The sequence below is a fragment of the Lolium perenne genome, chromosome 4 (genome assembly GCF_019359855.2).
Source record: "Lolium perenne isolate Kyuss_39 chromosome 4, Kyuss_2.0, whole genome shotgun sequence".
Taxonomy (NCBI): Eukaryota; Viridiplantae; Streptophyta; class Magnoliopsida; order Poales; family Poaceae; genus Lolium; species Lolium perenne.
The window spans coordinates 53259381-53279567 of NC_067247.2; positions in this window are offsets into that span (position 1 = coordinate 53259381).

The window sequence follows — 20187 nt, forward strand, 5'->3', positions numbered from 1 at the left end:
CAATCGCCATCAGAATTATCACTGGAAACAACAGCAGCCTTACCATCACCCTCAGATTTGTTTTTCGGTTGGTAAGTACCGTTTCTTTTCTCTTTGTTCTGCAACTTCCAACAATCATCAATATTGTGGCTAGTTTTCTTACAGTACTTGCAGAACTTACCATCTCGTCCCTTGGACTTTGAGCGACCTCTGTCGGTCTTGCTCTTATCTCTGTTGTAGTTGTTGTAGTTGTTGTTTCTGTTCTCGGTCCTGCCTCGGACCTGCAGTGCTTCTGCCTTAGATGACGAACCCTCTGCCTGCACCATAGATTTCATCTTTTCCCTCTGCTGGTGGGCCTCATAAACTTCGGCAAGGGTTAGTTCATCACGACTGTATAACAAGGTGTCTCGAAAATTCGCAAAAGAATTAGGCAACGAGACTAACAGTATAAGAGCTAGATCCTCATCATCATATTTTACCTCCATGGATAGCAAATCAGAAACGATCTCTTTAAAGATCGATAGGTGATTCATCATTGACGCACCTTCTTGCAGCTTGTGCGAGAACAACTTCATCTTCACATGCATCTTACTGGTTAGATCTTTGGACATGCAGATCGATTCCAGTTTCAACCACAGCGCCGCTGCGGATTTCTCAGCCAGCACTTCCTGCAAGATATTGTTTGATAGATGAAGCTGAATTAATGAAAAAGCCTTACGATCTTTCCTCTTTTCATCGTCGGTCCAGGTCTTGGCATCTTTCTTGCCAAAACCATCAAGAGCTTCATCCAGATCAGAAGATTGGGTAAGTATCGCCCTCATCTTCACTTTCCACAGAGAAAATCTCGTGGTGTAATCCAGCTGCGGTAGATCGAACTTCAAGGAAGACATGTCGCAAAACCCTAGATTGAAACACGGGCTCTGATACCACTTGTTATAAAAGCGACAAGCAAATAACGAAGAACGAAATAAGAACACACGTAGGGGACACAAGATTTAACGTGGAAAACCCCTTCCAACACAGAAAGGGGAAAAACCACGGGCGCCAGCCAGCAAAACTTCACTATATCGGGAGGTGTTTACAAACACCGTGGGTTATCTTATAATCTGATAAACCCTAGCCGGCGGCTTACAAGATGTATATATAGGCGGTGCTCGTCAGAAGTTAGCCTCCCTTTAGTATATGAATTTGGATCACAATACAACAATCACCCTGGTGGTAGGCTGACAAGAGGGAGCAGCTATTTGGCACCAGTGTAGGCCGTAGGGGGTCGGTTCTGAGCTGTTGTGCTCATATTGATGGAGGATCGCTTGATCTAGTTTTATAAAGGCAAAGCCGACTGCTCATTTCCACCATCAATTTCTTCCACATTAGATTCTTGTGCTGGCTTGTTTCATTCAGTTTCTTGTGGCGTTAGTGTTGGTGGTGTTAGAGTTGGAGTAGAGGTGGCCAATACGGAGGGGAGGCGGGGAGTAGTGGAGAAGATGAATAGGCACGGGATGACAATGATCAGTTCTAGTGGAGGGTTGGCAGCAGAGCAAGCCTGGGCTTTGTCGGACTTTGGTTGAGCCCACGCAGAAAGAACTAAACCAGAAGAGGGAGCGTCAGGTTATATTGTCTTCGGATGGAGCAATAACTGTGACGTTTTTTTCCAGATGTGGAATATTTAGTGATTTAAGAAAAGAAAAAAATATGCAGGGCCAGCTAATGACGTGGCATGCTTGCATGTTGAGAGAATTCAACTTAGTGGGTTGCTCCAATTTAGATATTATAGATATAACTAAATTTAAATGAAAATCTTTATTTTTCGTGCACTTTTATTTATTTGGGTGATGCGACTGAGGAGCGACATCCCCCAAACCGATACGAAGAAAACGAGTTTCCTAAATGCTTAATCCGGCGTCGTTTGGGAGACGATTTGAAAGCCGCTGGAGATGCTCTTAATTCATCCCGAATCGAGCTTGATTGGAGGAGCAACTCATCATGCTGCAGTCGGACATCAGAGGTTCTTTGTCGGGAGCTGACCTTCTCACGCTGCACAAAATCTCCATTTAGTTCCTTTTTGGATTTCCTTTTTTCTGTTCGTTCTTGCTATTTCCTTATCTAGCACGAGTCTGCTTGATTTCGGCAACTAGCAACCATCCTAGTTCTGTGTCCCTGTAATTGAACAGAAAACTAGCGGTTCAAATAAAAGAAAAGCTTCAGCGAGAGAAACAAAAGTCTAAGAGAGTTGTTGACGACTTAATAAATTTCCATGAAATTTGGTAACCGGGTGACTGTAATTGGACAGAAATTCCCTCAGGAGAGAGATTAGAAAAGGATGGATTTCATGCCACAGTTTGAGAAAACATAGGGCCTAGATTGCATATGTGCCATGGAGGGTTAGGTCTTGTGGCTGTGTTTGATCCTGTCCCTCCACTTAAGTTTGATGGAACGGATCGCCCGGGAAACTGGTAGCACACATAATGCATGTAGCACTAGATACTCTCTCGTGTTAACTGGACCATATCCAGACGCTGAAGCAAAGCATTCTAGAAAATAGTTGAATCTTTGCCCTTTTGTGTTTGTTTATGTTGGTAAATTTGATGTTATACGGAGTAGCTTTTTTTTAGGGAAATTTGATGTAATAGCTTATCTGCTATGTTCATGTTCCCAAAGAAACATGACTTGCCAGATTCTAAAGGATTCAGAATGAGTGACATGTAACTAATGTCCTGGATGTATCTTCAATTTATGTGTTCCCTTGCAACCAATTTTGGATCTTCAATTCCGAGATAATACTACCGTGAAAGATTGCTCACCTGTAGTGTTTTAGTAGAATTTAAGAAATATTTGTAAATTCATTATGGTACAGCATTTCCTTGTGTTTGATCACAGTGGTTGTTGGACCGTCTAGAAATGAATGGAAAGGTTATGCGTATTATTGCTCTAGCATCTCAGCTGTCTTCGACTTCATATACATTGGTCTTAGCGTCTTCCCGTCTTGCTTGATATATATGCTTGATAGTATCCACAGGCTAGAATCCAATTCTCCCAAATATTTTTTGATCCTAGGTTTGCCATGAGTGAGAACTGCCACTTATTTGATTTCAAACAAGATAACCAGTTTTAGGGGTGGAAGGTATCAGGATGCAGGAAAAACAGAGCCTTTGCCATCTATTGAGAGTTCACGGCACTTTTTGTGTAGCTATTTGAATACTCTAGAGAATGTTGGGGAGCTACCAGTAGAAACAATTTTGAAGGGAAAATCTGTGGCGCTCTCCACCTTCCTGGTGCCTTGCAGTCAAAAGAAGAAACCGCCTGATAAACCTTGGTGTCCGCCACCTCCTGGTTGGGTTAAACTAACACTGGATGGCTCTTACGTACAAAGTGGATGACGCTTCGGCAGGTTCGAGTATGATTCTACGCGATGATTCTGGTCCTATAATTTTCTCGGCTTGTCGATCTCTGTTGAGGTGTGAAGATGCCCTAGAAGCAGAAATACAAACATGCTTGGAAGGACTAATGCTATCCCTCCAATATAGTGAGTTGCCAATCATCATCGACACAGATTGTTCCCAGCTGGCTGCGACGGTCCAAGACCACTCTCTTGATCGAGCATCACTCATGCATCTTTTTTTAGAGATTAAACGCTTGTCTAGTCAAAATAGAATATGCAAATTTGTAAAAGTGGATAGGTCTTAGATTAGGGTTAGCCACTGCCTCGCTAATTTAGCGAGAGCAGAAAGCCAAACTGCCATATGGCTAGGTTCAGGCCCTGATATCATGCTTCAGGAGCTAAAACTTGAGCGTTTTGTAACCTTTTCTGAGTAATGAAACCACCTTTTACCCGTAAAAAAAGAGGAAAAACAGAGCCAAGCAAGACAACGGTGGAGAGTTCTCGCCGTCCCGTGCCTACAATCTGCTTGTCTGTCTTGCTATCTCGACCAAGTTGGGACGGAAAGAGGTGCCGGAGCAAGCCCATCATTGGATCATGCCCAAGGTTTTGGGTACCGGTTTGGAAAAAATCTCAGAGGGGGCTGGGATTTCCGGTAACCACGGTTACCGGCGATAACCGTTTAAATACCGGACGAAATTGTCAAACAAAATTTGAATTTCAAACTGAAAAATGTCTAAATATTTTTGAAAATAAGATTTTGAGGAGAAGAAAGTGAAAGATTCGGACAATGAGTTGGGACATGGGGTTATAGTGGAGAGGAAACACGTACGATTTAGGTTGGGTAACCAAACAGCCTAAATTCAAACTAAATTTGAATAGACTGAAATTTTTTGGCCGATAAATTCATTTACCGGAGGGGGCTGAGAATTCTGGTTACCGGCCGGTAACCGTGGTATTCCAACCGGTAACCAAATCCCTGATCATGCCCAAGTCATCTTGCAGCGGTGTCTACTAACACAGTTGCCCTACTAAGGATCTAAATATCTAATGGGTCGTGCATCACAGTCCACTAAGACAGATTCGCTGGACAAACCCAGGTGGCCTCCCGGGGCTGTATGGAGGTGGATATGCATATGAACTATGAAGACAAGAATACTTTGAATAGCGAAGCAATGCGTATAGTTATTAGAAAATACACGCATTTGTGTATGCTACACGAGAAAGACAAATCTCTTACAATAAGATAATCGGGTATATGGATGCAAATTTGTATTTACATAGTACACATGTGTATCGGTGTATGTGTATTTTTTTGGTTTTTTTAAGTCAATAAAATATTATTTAACGTTTCAAATATAGGGCTACCTATGGTGAGGATTCCAGTTTGATTTTTCGATCCGTTTGCCCGCTTTTGAGGATCTTGCTGCTCCGTTCGTTACGAAGGCATCAAGCAATCTTCAATCTCTAAATAGGAGCTCCCCACTACCCTATTTCTCTTAGCATGCAAGCATGCCACATCACTTTGGTCATTTTTAGATTAGTTGGCATCCCACATCAGTTTCAGATTTGTTGTATGCCTATGTGGCATTTCCGTTTCTACTGCCAGGTTTTGTATTAGTCGTATGCCACGGAAGACCACTCCTTCATCTTCCTTATTCTCATGTGAATTTTGGTCACGTTGTTCGTCTTCTCGACGGATTTCTGAAGTGGCCGAACAAATCGGCCGTAAACCCCGGCATGCCCCACTATAGCTTCCAATAATGATTGAGCCATCCGGGAGAACAAAAAAACATGGTGAGGCAGGCGAAGGGGCCAATTTGGCAAATAAATACCTTCCTCACCTCAAGACGCATCATATCCATCGTTCGGCTTCCACCATGGTTGGGCGTTCATGCCCCGCCATGAGCTCAAGTCAATTCTTAACTTCACCAGGCGCTATTCTTCATGAGCTAGCACCCCACCTTTGTGTAGGCGATTCAGAAAATTTGCATATGTTGAAATTTTTTACGTTCTTTTATTGCAGGTCGATTTTGTCTGTCTTCTCTCGGATCTCTCCACTGGCGTGGGATTTGGTGGTGTAATATGCTTCTCTCGGATCTCTCCACTGGTGTGGGATGTTGCTGATGCATGGCCTTTTTTTGTCTAGATGGGAGTTCAGTCGGCTGAGTTGTTCGCTCCTGACACAGGTTGTCACTTTGATCCTACATCAGCTTTTCTATGCAACTGGTGGAATCAGTTTGTCCTTTTGATTTGAACTTTACAGGGTGCTACAAAGAGTTAAGGAATATTGATCATCTCTTGCCAAGTCGTTTAGATATAGTTAGTTCTCAGGCACAGAATCAGCTTGATATGCCTCTCTGGGAATTCAGATTCTTTTGGCATCAATTATATTACACATACAAAATGTGCAGAATATATCATAATTTAGAGAGCAGAAAATTCGTTCAGATCATGATAGCTACCTTTTTTACATCATGCAGATTTGGGGGGGAAAGATAACGAATACAACGGAGGTGATTTATCCAACGATCTCTTCTCTGTTTTCTAAACCGGAAGGAAACCAGTTTCACCTTGGACTTTTATAACCATATATCGTTGGTTGGTTTAAAGCTACCTATGCGCTTGCAATGACAATATGATTATCACTTTACTTTTACCCAAGACCAGTTGTGCCTTTCTAGAGTTTTTTTTGTTAAGCTCCATCGAAGTTTGTTACATCTAGAGAAATTAGGACAATTTGGTTGTGGAAGACAAAACTATTCACTGCACATGAATGGAAAGATAGATACAACATGTACTCCAATTGAACTCAGAATAGCACAAATAGAATATCTGGAATTTGTGTGTAATTTTAAAGTGTTGCCGTTGTTTGGATTCATACTTAACCAGTAATATAGCTCCTCTGTCCTTTCATATTGCATCTGAATGATTTTTGTCTTTATTTGGCACTACCAAGTTCAAATTAAATATTGATTGGCTAATATCTTCAAAATCTGTAAATCATTTGTTGTTTCAATGTCGTATGCTCTTGGGCACTACTAGAAATTGAAAAGATATTGCATTGACACAGAAAATTCAAGTTTAGTTGACTTATTAACTGTTCTCACTTATCTACGATTAGAGTTCAGTGCGCCTACGTTTTGTCCCATGTTCACAGCTCGCCATGACATATAGCTATATATATGATGGTGGTGTACCTTCCCTTCAACTTTTTCCGTCTATGTTTTTCTCATACAAAACACAGTTACTAATTATTTAATTTAATGCAGATAACCATGTTATCAATATAATTTTTCGCCGCAACGCGCGGGGTGTCATCTAGTACACATAATGAATCAGAACAGCTGCGTCACTGCGTGGCATGATGGTAGAATCGAGGAACTTTTTTGTTGTGAATGTGTATGCACTGGGGGAAACAGGAGCTTTGACATGTGTTTAATTAATAGGACAAGCAATAAAAACTGTATAAAAACACATTTTTACAATAAAAACTGCAGAACCTACGCTGCACTGCTATTAAGTAGTCCATAGTTTTCTCATAACAACAATTTGTTTCCCAACTTGTGCAGGATATACTTTTATTATGTTAGTACAGGCAATTTTTATGCTTAAATTTTTGGACAAGCAACATCATCATCAGAGGACTAATCTGTTACAACCTAAAATATTTTGTGTTTCCAGGACATGAAATAAATGCAGAACCTGTGCTGCACTGAACTCCATACTTTTTCTCATAACAATTTGTTATCCAACTTGTGTAGGATTAATTGGTAGAGGCAGCTAAAGAGGAGGGTAGTTCCATAAGAGCAAGTACAATAAGTTCTAGTCAGCTGGCTATAAGGATTAAAATAGTATATTATTGCTTAGTTGGAGGAGAGAGAGGAGGAGAGGGAAGGAGAGTGGACTCTTATGCAAGAGCTAGCTCTAGCACATGCTTCTAGGCACTTTGTGAGAGTGGAAGGTGGGCCACACATTGATTAAGTACTACATTTTTATAGCCCACTATTGTATATGTTGGCTCTAAGTTGGCTATAGATGACATGGCACTTGGCTTATATCCAACAGCTGGCTATACTATTGGAATTGCTCTAAGTAACATCATTGCCCAGGCTATGAAGTGAAACAAATCTATTCCCTCCGTCTCAGTGAAGGAGATATGCCCAAGAGGCAATAATAAAAGTGGTTATTATATATCTTTATGTTTATGATAAATGTTTATATATCATGCTATAATTGTATTAACCGAAACATTAGTACATGTGTGATATGTAGACAACAAAGAGTCCCTAGTATGTCTCTTAACTAGCTTGTTGATTAATGGATGATTAGTTTCATAATCATGAACATTGGATGTTATTAATAACAAGGTTATATCATTATATGAATGATGTAATGGACACACCCAATTAAGCATAGCATAAGATCACGTCATTGAGTTATTTGCTATAAGCTTTCGATACATAGTTACCTAGTCCTTATGACCATGAGATCATGTAAATCACTTATACCGGAAAGGTACTTTGATTACACCAAACTCCACTGCGTAAATGGGTGGTTATAAAGGTGGGATTAAGTATCCGGAAAGTATGAGTTGAGGCATATGGATCAACAGTGGGATTTGTCCATCCCAATGACGGATAGATATACTCTGGGCCCTCTCGGTGGAATGTCGTCTAATGTCTTGCAAGCATATGAATAAGTTCATAAGAGACCACATACCACGGTACGAGTAAAGAGTACTTGTCAGGAGACGAGGTTGAACAAGGTATAGAGTGATACCGATGATCAAACCTCGGACAAGTAAAATATCGCGTGACAAAGGGAATTGGTATCATATGTGAATGGTTCATTCGATCACTGAAGTCATCGTTGAATATGTGGGAGCCATTATGGATCTCCAGATCCCGCTATTGGTTATTGGTCGGAGTGAGTACTCAACCATGTCCGCATAGTTCGCGAACCGTAGGGTGACACACTTAAGGTTTGATGTTGAAATGGTAGAACTTGAATATGGAATGGAGTTCGAATATTTGTTCGGAGTCCCGGATGAGATCCCGGACATCACGAGGAGTTCCGGAATGGTCCGGAGAATAAGATTCATATATAGGAAGTCATATTCCAAGTTTGGAAATGATCCGGTGCATTTATGGCAGGTTCTAGAAGGTTCTAGAAAAGTCCGGAAGAAATCACCATGGAAAGTAGAGTCCCGGAGGGACTCCACCTTGCATGGCCAGCCAACCCTAAAGGGGAGGAGTCCAAGGTGGACTCCCCAAGGGTGGCCGGCCAACCCCCCTCATGGAAGGGGGGAATCCCACCCCAAGTGGGATTCCCACCTTGGGTAGGTTTCCCTACACATGGAAGGTTTTTGGTTCGGGTCTTATTCGAAGACTTGTAGTCCAACACTTGGGGCTTCCACCTATATAATGAGGGGCATAGAAGAGGGGGCTGACCACCACAAGCCCATAGCTTGGCCGCACCCATAGGTGGCCGGCCACCCCCTCTCCCAAACCCTAGCCGCCCCCTCTCTCCTCCTCTTCTCCCGCACGCTTAGCGAAGCTCCGCCGGAGATCTCCACCGCCACCGCCACCACGCCGTCGTGCTGCCGGATTCAAGGAGGAGCTACTACTTCCGCTGCCCGCTGGAACGGGGAGAAGGACGTCGTCTTCATCAACACCGAACGTGTGACCGAGTACGGAGGTGCTGCCCGATTGTGGCACCGTGATCAAGATCTTCTACGCACTTTTGCAAGCGGCAAGTGATCGTCTACCGCAGCAATAAGAGCCTACTCTTATAGGCTTTGGAAATCTTCAAGGGTTAGTCTTGATCATCCCCTCGTTGCTCCCGTCTTCTAGATTGCATCTTGGCTTGGATTGCGTTCTCGCGGTAGGAAATTTTTTGTTTTCTATGCAACGAATCCCTACAGTGGTATCAGAGCCATGTCTATGCATAGATGGTTGCACGAGTAGAACACAATGGTTTTGTGGGCGTTGATGCTCTTGTTATCTTTAGTTTGAGTACTTTGCATCTTTGTGGCATAGTGGGATGAAGCGGCTCGGACTAACTTTACATGACCGCGTTCATGAGACTTGTTCCTCGTTCGACATGCAACTTGTATTGCATAAGAGGCTTTGCGGGTGTCTGTCTCTCCTACTATAGTGAAGATTCAATTTACTCTTCTATTGACAACACTAGTATCACCTTTGTGGTTCATGTTCGTAGGTAGATTAGATCTTACTCGAAAACCCTAAACCACGTAAAATATGCAAACCAAATTAGAGACGTCTAACTTGTTTTTGCAAGGTTTGGTGATGTGATATGGCCATAATGTGATGATGAATATGTATGAGATGATCATTATTGTATTGTGGCAACCGGCAGGAGCCTTATGGTTGTCTTTAAATTTCATGTTGAGTAGTATTTCAAAGTAATTGTAATAGTTGCTACATGAGGTGAACAACCATGAAGACGGCGCCATGAATCTTGACGCTACGCCGACGATGATGGAGATCATGCCCGTTGATGATGGAGATCATGTCCGTGCTTTGGAGATGAAGATCGAAGGCACAAAGACTAAAGGGTCATATCATATCACATATGAATTGCATGTGATGTTAATCCTTTATGCATCTTATTTTGCTTAGAACGCGACGGTAGCATTATAAGATGATCCCTCACATTAATATCAAGATAATAAAGTGTTCTCCCCTCGTATGCACCGTTGCATTGTTTGACGTTTTGAAGCATCTCGTGATGATCGGGTGTGATAAACTCAACATGCAACGGGTGTAAGCCATGTTGCACACGCGGAATACTTGGGTTTGCTTGACGAGCCTAGCATGTACGTACAGACATGGCCTCGGGACAACGGAAACCGAAAGGTTGAACATGAGTCATATGGATGATATGATCAACATGTTGATGTTCACCATTGAAGCTACATCATCTCACGTGATGATCGGTTTTGGTGTAGTGGATTTGGATCGTGTACCACTTAACAACTATGAGGGATGTTGTATTAAGTGGGAGTTCATTAGTAATTAGATTAAAACATGAACTAATTATCATAAACATAGTCTGAGTAGTATTTTGAATTAATTTTGTAGTATTGGCATCCGTTTTCTACCATGCGCTAGTCTTGTAATTGAGACAGAAATACTGTTAAGTCTGATAAGAAACTTTACGGACTGGTACCGTATTGTTAAAGAATCAAGAAATGATTAAGTTCTATTGCAAACTTTTAGTAAACCTCACATTGTTGATTCAAAGAGTTGTGGTTTCAATTAGTACCTAAAGTTATCTTGTCTCCGTAAAACTTGAAGTTCAAATCTGTTTGAAAAATAAGGAGCTGAAAATTTAGTTTTCAGAAATAATCAAGGTATGAGATATATGTGATATCTAAGACCATATTGCAAGATGATAGAATATATTTTGGTGAGACTACATAAACTCATAAGTTTTATGGGAATGTACGAAGGTTGAAGACGCAAGGCTTCCCAATCCTCCAACTATTGGGGCACTAACGATATTCGCATATCCATGAAGTGATTGTCCTTAGTATGCACCGTTGCTAAGACTCGTCGTTTCGAAGCATCACGTGATGATCGGATGTTATAGATTCTATGTGTGCTTACAACGGGTACAAGCCAGATTTGCACATGCGAATACTAAGGTTAAACTTTACGAGCCTAGCATGTACAGACATGGTCTCGAAAATTCGTCATGATATGATGGATAAAATTATGAGTGAAATTGTTCATCATATTAAAAGGTTATTAATAGAGAAATCCGGAACACTTGTCATATGATGATCAACTTCAAAGTAAGAACCTCAAGGTTATTGGTATTTGACCAACAAACCTAGAAGTTATTGATGTTGAAGTGTTTTTCTGAATAATGAGGAAAGCTAAAAGAGAAACTGCAAAAGATATTTTGGCAGAAAGAAAGAAAAGACTAGAAAGTCTAGCTCAGGTATATATAAATGATATACATGTTATGGTTGTATTCCTAGTTAGGTCACACTATGAAATTCTTGGGTATTAGTACTATATTGGTTGGTATGAAGTGTCATACAAAACAACACAATACAAGAATACAATGGCCTAAGTGACTGACAAGGAATATGATAGGAATACACGTCTGGAACAAAATAAAGTGTTATTATGTTCGTCGTTGGCATTCTATCTAGCCCTTAGAATTTATAATAAAGAACTTAATAATTGTTATTTTGCTCTGGTCAAATGAAAACAATGAGTTGTTCAAATTATGACATTACTCCATGTACGATGGATAAGTTATTATAAATCTTAATGGTGAAACACACATACATAACACTGACGCTAAAATGCCATAAGGCAAATGATTTGAATTCCACGTATTTGTGGAACCGCCATTTAGGTCATGTTAGAAAGGAACGCATGAAGAAACTCCATGCAAATGGATTTTGGAGTCATTTGATTTTTGAATCATTTGGCGCTTGCAAATCTTTTCTAAAGAGAATGATTAAAATACCGTTCATAGGCCAAGAGTTGAACGGGCAACTAACTTAGTGAAAAATACATGATGATGTATGTGGTTCACTGGGCATAGTTGTGTGCGGGAGATTCTTCTACTTCATGAAAACTTTCAACAATGAATTGAGTATATATATGTGGATATATTCAACAAGGAAAAAGTTTGAAACATTTGAATATAAATTTCAGCATGAAGTGGAAATCATCGTAATAGAAAAGTCAAATATCTATGATTGGATCATGGTGAAAATATTAGAATTACGAGTTTTAGCGAACATCTAAGAGAGTCATGAAATTGTTCTACAACTCACATTTCTTGGAGCATCATAATGATGATATAGTATCCGAGAGATGTATCCAAGCCTTGTTGGATTAATGATGAGATAAAATATTATGACGCCATTATATTTTTGTGGATTATGCTTTAGTGACTACCGCTTTTACACCGAATATAGCATCATCATGATCCGTAGAAATGACACCATACGAGTTATGGCATGGGTATAAACCCTAATAGTCCTTTCTTTAAATTTTGGTCTAAAAGTTAACAACCAAAATCGGATGAATGTCTTTGTTGGTTATCCCAAAGAATTGATTGGGAATTCTTTCCACTATGAAGTAAACGACAAAAGTGTTTGTTAATGTTACTTGCTCATTTCCAAGAAATTGTTTTCTAGCGAAGTATTTGAGTGGGAGGACAATAGAACTTGATAAGGTTTATGAACCTGAGCATAATGATCAGAGTAGCGCAGCATCGGAAATTGGTTCCGGAAGCGACCATGACGAACATGGCTCCCATGACTACAAAGTATTTTAGCCATGGAGATCGAAGTACATATTGAACCTTGTAGGTATGGTTTACTTTGTGATCAAATAAATGATTTGTGAACAAAGGATTGATTTTGAACAATGATAAACCAACTACAAACAAAGAAGTTATGATGGGCCCTGACTCCGTTTAAATGGCTATATGCCATGAAATCCAAGGTAGATAAATACTTTTGAAAGTTAATGGATCTATAAAATTGATGGACTTGGATGGAATATCCTTAAAGAAGCTCGACTTGTCAAAAAATTGTTTACGACAAAGTTCAAAGAGTTGACTACGATAAGATTAGATCTTCCGTAGCAATGCTTATAGTCTATGTGGATTATTCTAGTAATCACTACATATTTCTTTTATGAGATATGCTAGTAGGATGGCAAAATACATTACTTATCAGAAGTATGTATTAAAAGGTGTATACAAGATACAACCAAGAGTTTTGCTGGTCCGTGGAATACTAGATAGGTATACAAACTTCAATTTGATGAAGTAAGTATAGCGGAGTTTGAATCTTCACTGGATGAAATAGTCAAAGAGTTTTTGATTTCATCAGAGACGATGAAGAGGCTTGTATTTGTAAGAAATTAAGTGGGAGCGCTGAGACATATTTATAATACTTATGTAGAAGACATATAGTTGGTTATAAATAATGTAATTACATACTTGATTAAAAGGTTTCATTGAAAAATTAAATTCAATGAAAGTGATATGGACTGAAACAAATTTTGTGTCAAGATCTATGAAGATAGATTGAAACACATAATATGTTCAAGTCAAAGTACATAGAATGGATATTGAAATAGTTCAATATAAAAATATTAAGAAAATATTCTTGTCATGTTAAGTTTTAACAAGACTTGAGTGTATCTGACACTCAATGAGTAAAAACACATGAGTGATTATAGATCACGAATAATATGTACACAATCAGATGTCATGTGCTATAAAGTGTTATGAGCATATACCAGAATGATTCATATGATGATCATTGGACGACAGTAAGAATATTCTTGAGTACTTTAGAAGAACTAAGGATATATATATATATAGTTTTGTATGGGAAATGACAAACAAATCGATGTAAGATGTTGCACCGATATTTGTTTTGTCACATATGAAAATAAAATTTCAATCTCAAATTAGACTAAGTGTTGTTTAAAAGGTAGCACGATGAGCTAGAAGTTGTCTATGCTAGATTTAGAAGAGTTCTAAATATTATGACGGATTCTACAAAAGAAGGCAGAATATGTCATTGTTTTGACAATGACAAAGGATGTTAAAGTCAAGAGGTTCTTTGAGAACTTGGTGTAGTTCCGACAGAGTCAGAACTTTGAAGCTATATTGTGTGTAACAATATTAGTAACATATTTCAGACCGCGGAATTAAGGTTCCACCAGAAGACCAAACAAATTTAATACCGACTCATTTGGAAATGAGTGATGCGTTCAGACGCAAATGAATTACAAAATACATACGTTTCTGAGCATGTTAGATCCGTTGACTAAAACCTCTCCCGTGAGCAAAACATGATAAAACACCAGAAGGCCAAGGTGTTATATCTTTACAAATGTAAACTAGATTATTGACTCTAGTGCAAGTGGGAGACTGAAGGAGATATGCCCAAGAGGCAATAATAAAAGTGGTTATTATATATCTTTATGTTTATGATAAATGTTTATATATCATGCTATAATTGTATTAACCGAAACATTAGTACATGTGTGATATGTAGACAACAAAGAGTCCCTAGTATGGCTCTTAACTAGCTTGTTGATTAATGGATGATTAGTTTCATAATCATGAACATTGGATGTTATTAATAACAAGGTTATATCATTATATGAATGATGTAATGGACACACCCAATTAAGCATAGCATAAGATCACGTCATTGAGTTATTTGCTATAAGCTTTCGATACATAGTTACCTAGTCCTTATGACCATGAGATCATGTAAATCACTTATACCGGAAAGGTACTTTGATTACACCAAACTCCAATGCGTAAATGGGTGGTTATAAAGGTGGGATTAAGTATCCGGAAAGTATGAGTTGAGGCATATGGATCAACAGTGGGATTTGTCCATCCCAATGACGGATAGATATACTCTGGGCCCTCTCGGTGGAATGTCGTCTAATGTCTTGCAAGCATATGAATAAGTTCATAAGAGACCACATACCACGGTACGAGTAAAGAGTACTTGTCAGGAGACGAGGTTGAACAAGGTATAGAGTGATACCGATGATCAAACCTCGGACAAGTAAAATATCGCGTGACAAAGGGAATTGGTATCGTATGTGAATGGTTCATTCGATCACTGAAGTCATCGTTGAATATGTGGGAGCCATTATGGATCTCCAGATCCCGCTATTGGTTATTGGTCGGAGTGAGTACTCAACCATGTCCGCATAGTTCGCGAACCGTAGGGTGACACACTTAAGGTTTGATGTTGAAATGGTAGAACTTGAATATGGAATGGAGTTCGAATATTTGTTCGGAGTCCCGGATGAGTTCCCGGACATCACGAGGAGTTCCGGAATGGTCCGGAGAATAAGATTCATATATAGGAAGTCATATTCCAAGTTTGGAAATGATCCGGTGCATTTATGGCAGGTTCTAGAAGGTTCTAGAAAAGTTCGGAAGAAATCACCATGGAAAGTAGAGTCCCGGAGGGACTCCACCTTGCATGGCCAGCCAACCCTAAAGGGGAGGAGTCCAAGGTGGACTCCCCAAGGGTGGCCGGCCAACCCCCCTCATGGAAGGGGGGAATCCCACCCCAAGTGGGATTCCCACCTTGGGTAGGTTTCCCTACACATGGAAGGTTTTTGGTTCGGGTCTTATTCGAAGACTTGTAGTCCAACACTTGGGGCTTCCACCTATATAATGAGGGGCATAGAAGAGGGGGCTGACCACCACAAGCCCATAGCTTGGCCGCACCCATAGGTGGCCGGCCACCCCCTCTCCCAAACCCTAGCCGCCCCCTCTCTCCTCCTCTTCTCCCGCACGCTTAGCAAAGCTCCGCCGGAGATCTCCACCGCCACCGCCACCACGCCGTCGTGCTGCCGGATTCAAGGAGGAGCTACTACTTTCGCTGCCCGCTGGAATGGGGAGAAGGACGTCGTCTTCATCAACACCGAACGTGTGACCGAGTACGGAGGTGCTGCCCGATTGTGGCACCGTGATCAAGATCTTCTACGCGCTTTTACAAGCGGCAAGTGATCGTCTACCGCAGCAATAAGAGCCTACTCTTATAGGCTTTGGAAATCTTCAAGGGTTAGTCTTGATAATCCCCTCGTTGCTCCCGTCTTCTAGATTGCATCTTGGCTTGGATTGCGTTCTCGCGGTAGGAAATTTTTTGTTTTCTATGCAACGAATCCCTACACTCAGTTTACTAGTCTTTCCCGTATCTCTAGGTCATCAATTTGACCTATATAATTTAAATTATATAATGCAAAAATCATATCATTAGAAAATAGAACATCTAAACTTTCTAATGATATAATTTTTATATCATATCACTAATGTTAACTTGATCAAATTTGCGACCTAGTGATACGTGCACGCCTAAGACTGCTCATAGTGGGAATAACATAGCTAGTAACATCACACATCTCAATGCATTTTGGTGACATGGCATGCGAATAAATGAAGAAAGAGAGTGGGGTGGTAACTAGCTATGTTACCATAACATCACACACCTCAAGGCAAAATGAGTCTACAACATAATAAATGACACAATGCATGATACCATATATAAGTTACTACCCACTATGAAGGTAGTAACCTAGACTAGTAACATGGCATATGTTACTTGTCTAAGTTACTCCCCACTATGAGCAGCCTAATAATCTGTGAGAGAGGGAGTACCCCTTATGGTCCTTTTGTGTTTGTTTATGTTGGTAAATTTAATGTAATAACTTATCTGCTATGTTCATGTTCCCAAAGAAACACGACTTGCCAGATTCTAAATCATTCAGAATGAGTGAGATGTAACCGATGTCCTGGATGTCCGGACCTGGATGTATCTACAACATGTGTTCCCTGGCAACCAAATTTGGCATCTTCAGTTCTGAGATAAAACTATCGTGAATGATTGTTCTCATGTAGTGTTTTAGTAGAATTTAAGAGATATTTATAAATTCATTATGGTACTGCATTTCCTTGTGTTTGATCACTGGGACCTTCCAGAAATAAACGAAAAGGTATGCCGAGGGCTGCCTTCGGCGTAGACCTTGCTACACTGACGGCAACACTACACCAAGGATTGGATTGACAGGCTGGCCTGACCGAGCCATACGCCGATGGCTCCGACTTTTGACCGTCAGCTTTAAAAAGCCCTCGGTGTATTGCACCATTCCTGTAGTGGTACTACAGGTGGCCTGCTGGGGTTGCAGGGAGGTGGTTCTGCCACTAACTGGAAGTTGGTTTCATCAAACCTTATATGAAGACATGGAGAGCAATAACTAAGGGCACGATGGTCATCAACAAATTGTTACTTCATCATCAACAAATAATAATTAATTCGTACCTAGGCCTTGTAAAAATACGCATTGCCCAATTAAATGTGTATGGAGATAGTCGTGTACACATCTGTATGCATACGTACGAAATCAGAGTCTCCATTGTTGTGATGTTCTTCATATGTGTAGTAGGGCAGGTGCGGGCGTGCGGCCGGACGTATGCTTGGGGTTGGGAGGAATATGTCATATGCTGATTGTGTGGATTTGGATCCAAAAACTATGCGTTGCCCAGGAAAACCGAGACAAAACCACACAAGCGAGGAATCCCATTATCCACAACAACGCAACTACCAATGCAACAAACACACCTCGAGTTGCGGGCCGCCGCTTCGATGTACTAGCCTGAACGAGTTCCGCATTGCCCGAAGACTAAACAACCGGGCCGACATACTCGTTGTCCACATAGATCTCTAAGTCACCACCCAAGCACCATGCCTTCGGGGCCGCTACCCCGACATAGCAACCATGACGACCTTCATATAGCCCGAAGACGAACCAGTCGGGTCGACGATCCTGCCGCCCATGCAGCACCAGAAACGCCACCCAAACACAAGCAGTGCCACGACCCAGGCCCATAGGACCGCTGCAACTACATGGGAGAGCGAGGCCGCCACCTCGAAGTACCACCACATCCGGGGTCGCTGCCCTGGCATCTGCTGCCCACGAGCACATAGTGAAGTGCCCCCACCGCCGCCAACCCGTCGCACCGCAAAGGTCAAGAGCTCCAAGGCGACGCCTTCAACAAGGTAGTGACGCGTCCGTCACCGCCGCCCGCTCCCGACGGAGCTTAGGTTTTCACCCAGAGAACTTGAAACCACTCACGTCGATCGGGATTTAAACTCCACAAGGACGCCAACAAGGAAAACGACGCCCAAAGACGCCGCCGTCGTCGGCACCAACAAAAGTCAGTGCAGGGTTTTCACCGGAGTTCAACCCGACCACGAAGCACATGGAGCCGCAAGGAGGAAGCCATACCATGTCGCCGGCCACCGAGCTTCACCACATGCCGCATCCGCCGCAACACCTCATGCAGCGGCCAAAGCCATGCCAGGCCGCGCCCAAATCGCAGTCGCCCCCATCCTTCGGCCATCAAAGAACCGCGGGAAGGAGCTCCTCGCGTTGCTCCCCAGGAAACGTCGGGAACCAGCCCTAGCCGCACCGCCAGCAGCCGGCTTGTGCCGCCCCCTGTCGCCGCTGGCCCTTGCCGTGGTGGTGGCGGCCCTCATCTCCAAAGGTGGTGAGGGGGGCCGAGCTCTTTTCCATCGGGGAGGCCGACCCATGTGGGGCGTCGCCGGATGGGACGGTGGAAGCCAGGGCGGCGGCCCTGTAGCCTCGTTTGTTGCGGCGGCGGTGTGGTGCGCGGCTGGGCGTTGAGGGCCGCGGCGGCGTGGTAGCAGGTGGTGGCGGGGGGCGGGCCGACCCAGGCCTGGGCCGCGGTGGGCGGCGCGGCGTGCGGAGCTCGTGGTGGTGGTGCGGCCGAGGGAGGGCGCGGCGGCGGTGTGCTGTTGCTGGCGGGGCGCGGCCCTGGCAGGGCGCTGCTGCTGGGTTGCTCCGGGAGGTCTCCTACCTCCCGGGCGGGCGTGCGAGGTGGCCAGGGTGGGTGGAGTGCGGCCATTTGCGGCGCGGAGGCGCTGGGGAAGATGCTCCTCCGCCGGCCGATGTGCCTCGGATTGCATCCAATTGCTCGGCCCTATGTTCGTCTTGCTGCTGACGAGTTGCTCGGCTGATGCAAGCCCACAGCACCTGCTGCCGCCCGAGCAAGCCAGCCAGCTCTCCAGGTCACCATTCTCCAACTCTCCCTCATCAGTCGGGTCTGCCACTGCCGTTGCCGGCCGCCCGACGCAAATCCTAGTCGTTGCCCGCTTGATCGCGAGCTATACGTTGGTGGGATCGCTGGCATACCAATAGTATACAGGGTTGGATATGGGCTTGGCGGGCCAACAAATTTAACCTTTTGAGTTTAGGGGAGGGGGTGCACTAACTAAAATGTACTCTATGTGTTCCTTTGCAACTGAGTTTGGGAAATTCAGTTCCAAGATAAAACTACCATCAAAAATTGCTCACCCATAGTGTTTTTGGTGGATATTTAACAACTTTTTGTTAATTCATTCATGATGATAGTGCATTTACTTGTGTTCGATCACATTGGTTGCTGAGGCGTGCCCAGGTCGTCCCAGAAATTAATGGAGAGGTTGCCAACAGCTCTATCATCTTAGCTGTCTTGCACTTTATATATACTGTCATTCCTTTCTTCCCTTCTATTCTTGATAAATATCCACATGCTAATGCTAGAACCCAATTCTTTTTCCCATCACCTTATTGATCCTAGGTTTGCTTCGAGTGAAACCATAAGCTATTTGATTTCAAACAAGATTACCAGTTTTGGGGTTGGAAGGTATCAGGATACATCAAAATAGAACCAACGAAAGGACATGTAGAGTGCACGTTCGCTGATGTGCAGCCAATTTACTTGTCGGTCATACCATCTTGACCAAGTGCGCCGGGGCCTCAAAGCTGATGTCTTGTAAGCTTAGGTGAATACGAAGGAATAATTTCAAGAATGATGCTACGCAAGTAGTTGTATATAAAGGATATATGAGCATCACCCACCACTCCGCAAACGGCTATGGGGACGCTAGACCAAAAAATTCGTCCAGTTGGCTCCCTAAAACACGTTTTCGGTCGGCACACGCAACCCACGGGTTGGCTAGCGGGGACGCCGAATGGGGCTAGAAAGCTTGTGGGCTAGCATTGTCGTCGACGGTAGAGGAAACCACCCCATTTATCCTCTTTCCCCATCTACCCCTACTAGATCGCCACTAGCACCACCTTTCAGCGCCTCCACCATTTTCCATCGTCCAAAAGGCCTGGCCCACCAAGCCGCCGCCACCCCCGCCCTACCTCGGCGTCCACAAGCTCCCAACCAGCCGTTCAACAACATTTTCGGGTCCTCTCGCGGTCGTATTCCCCGCG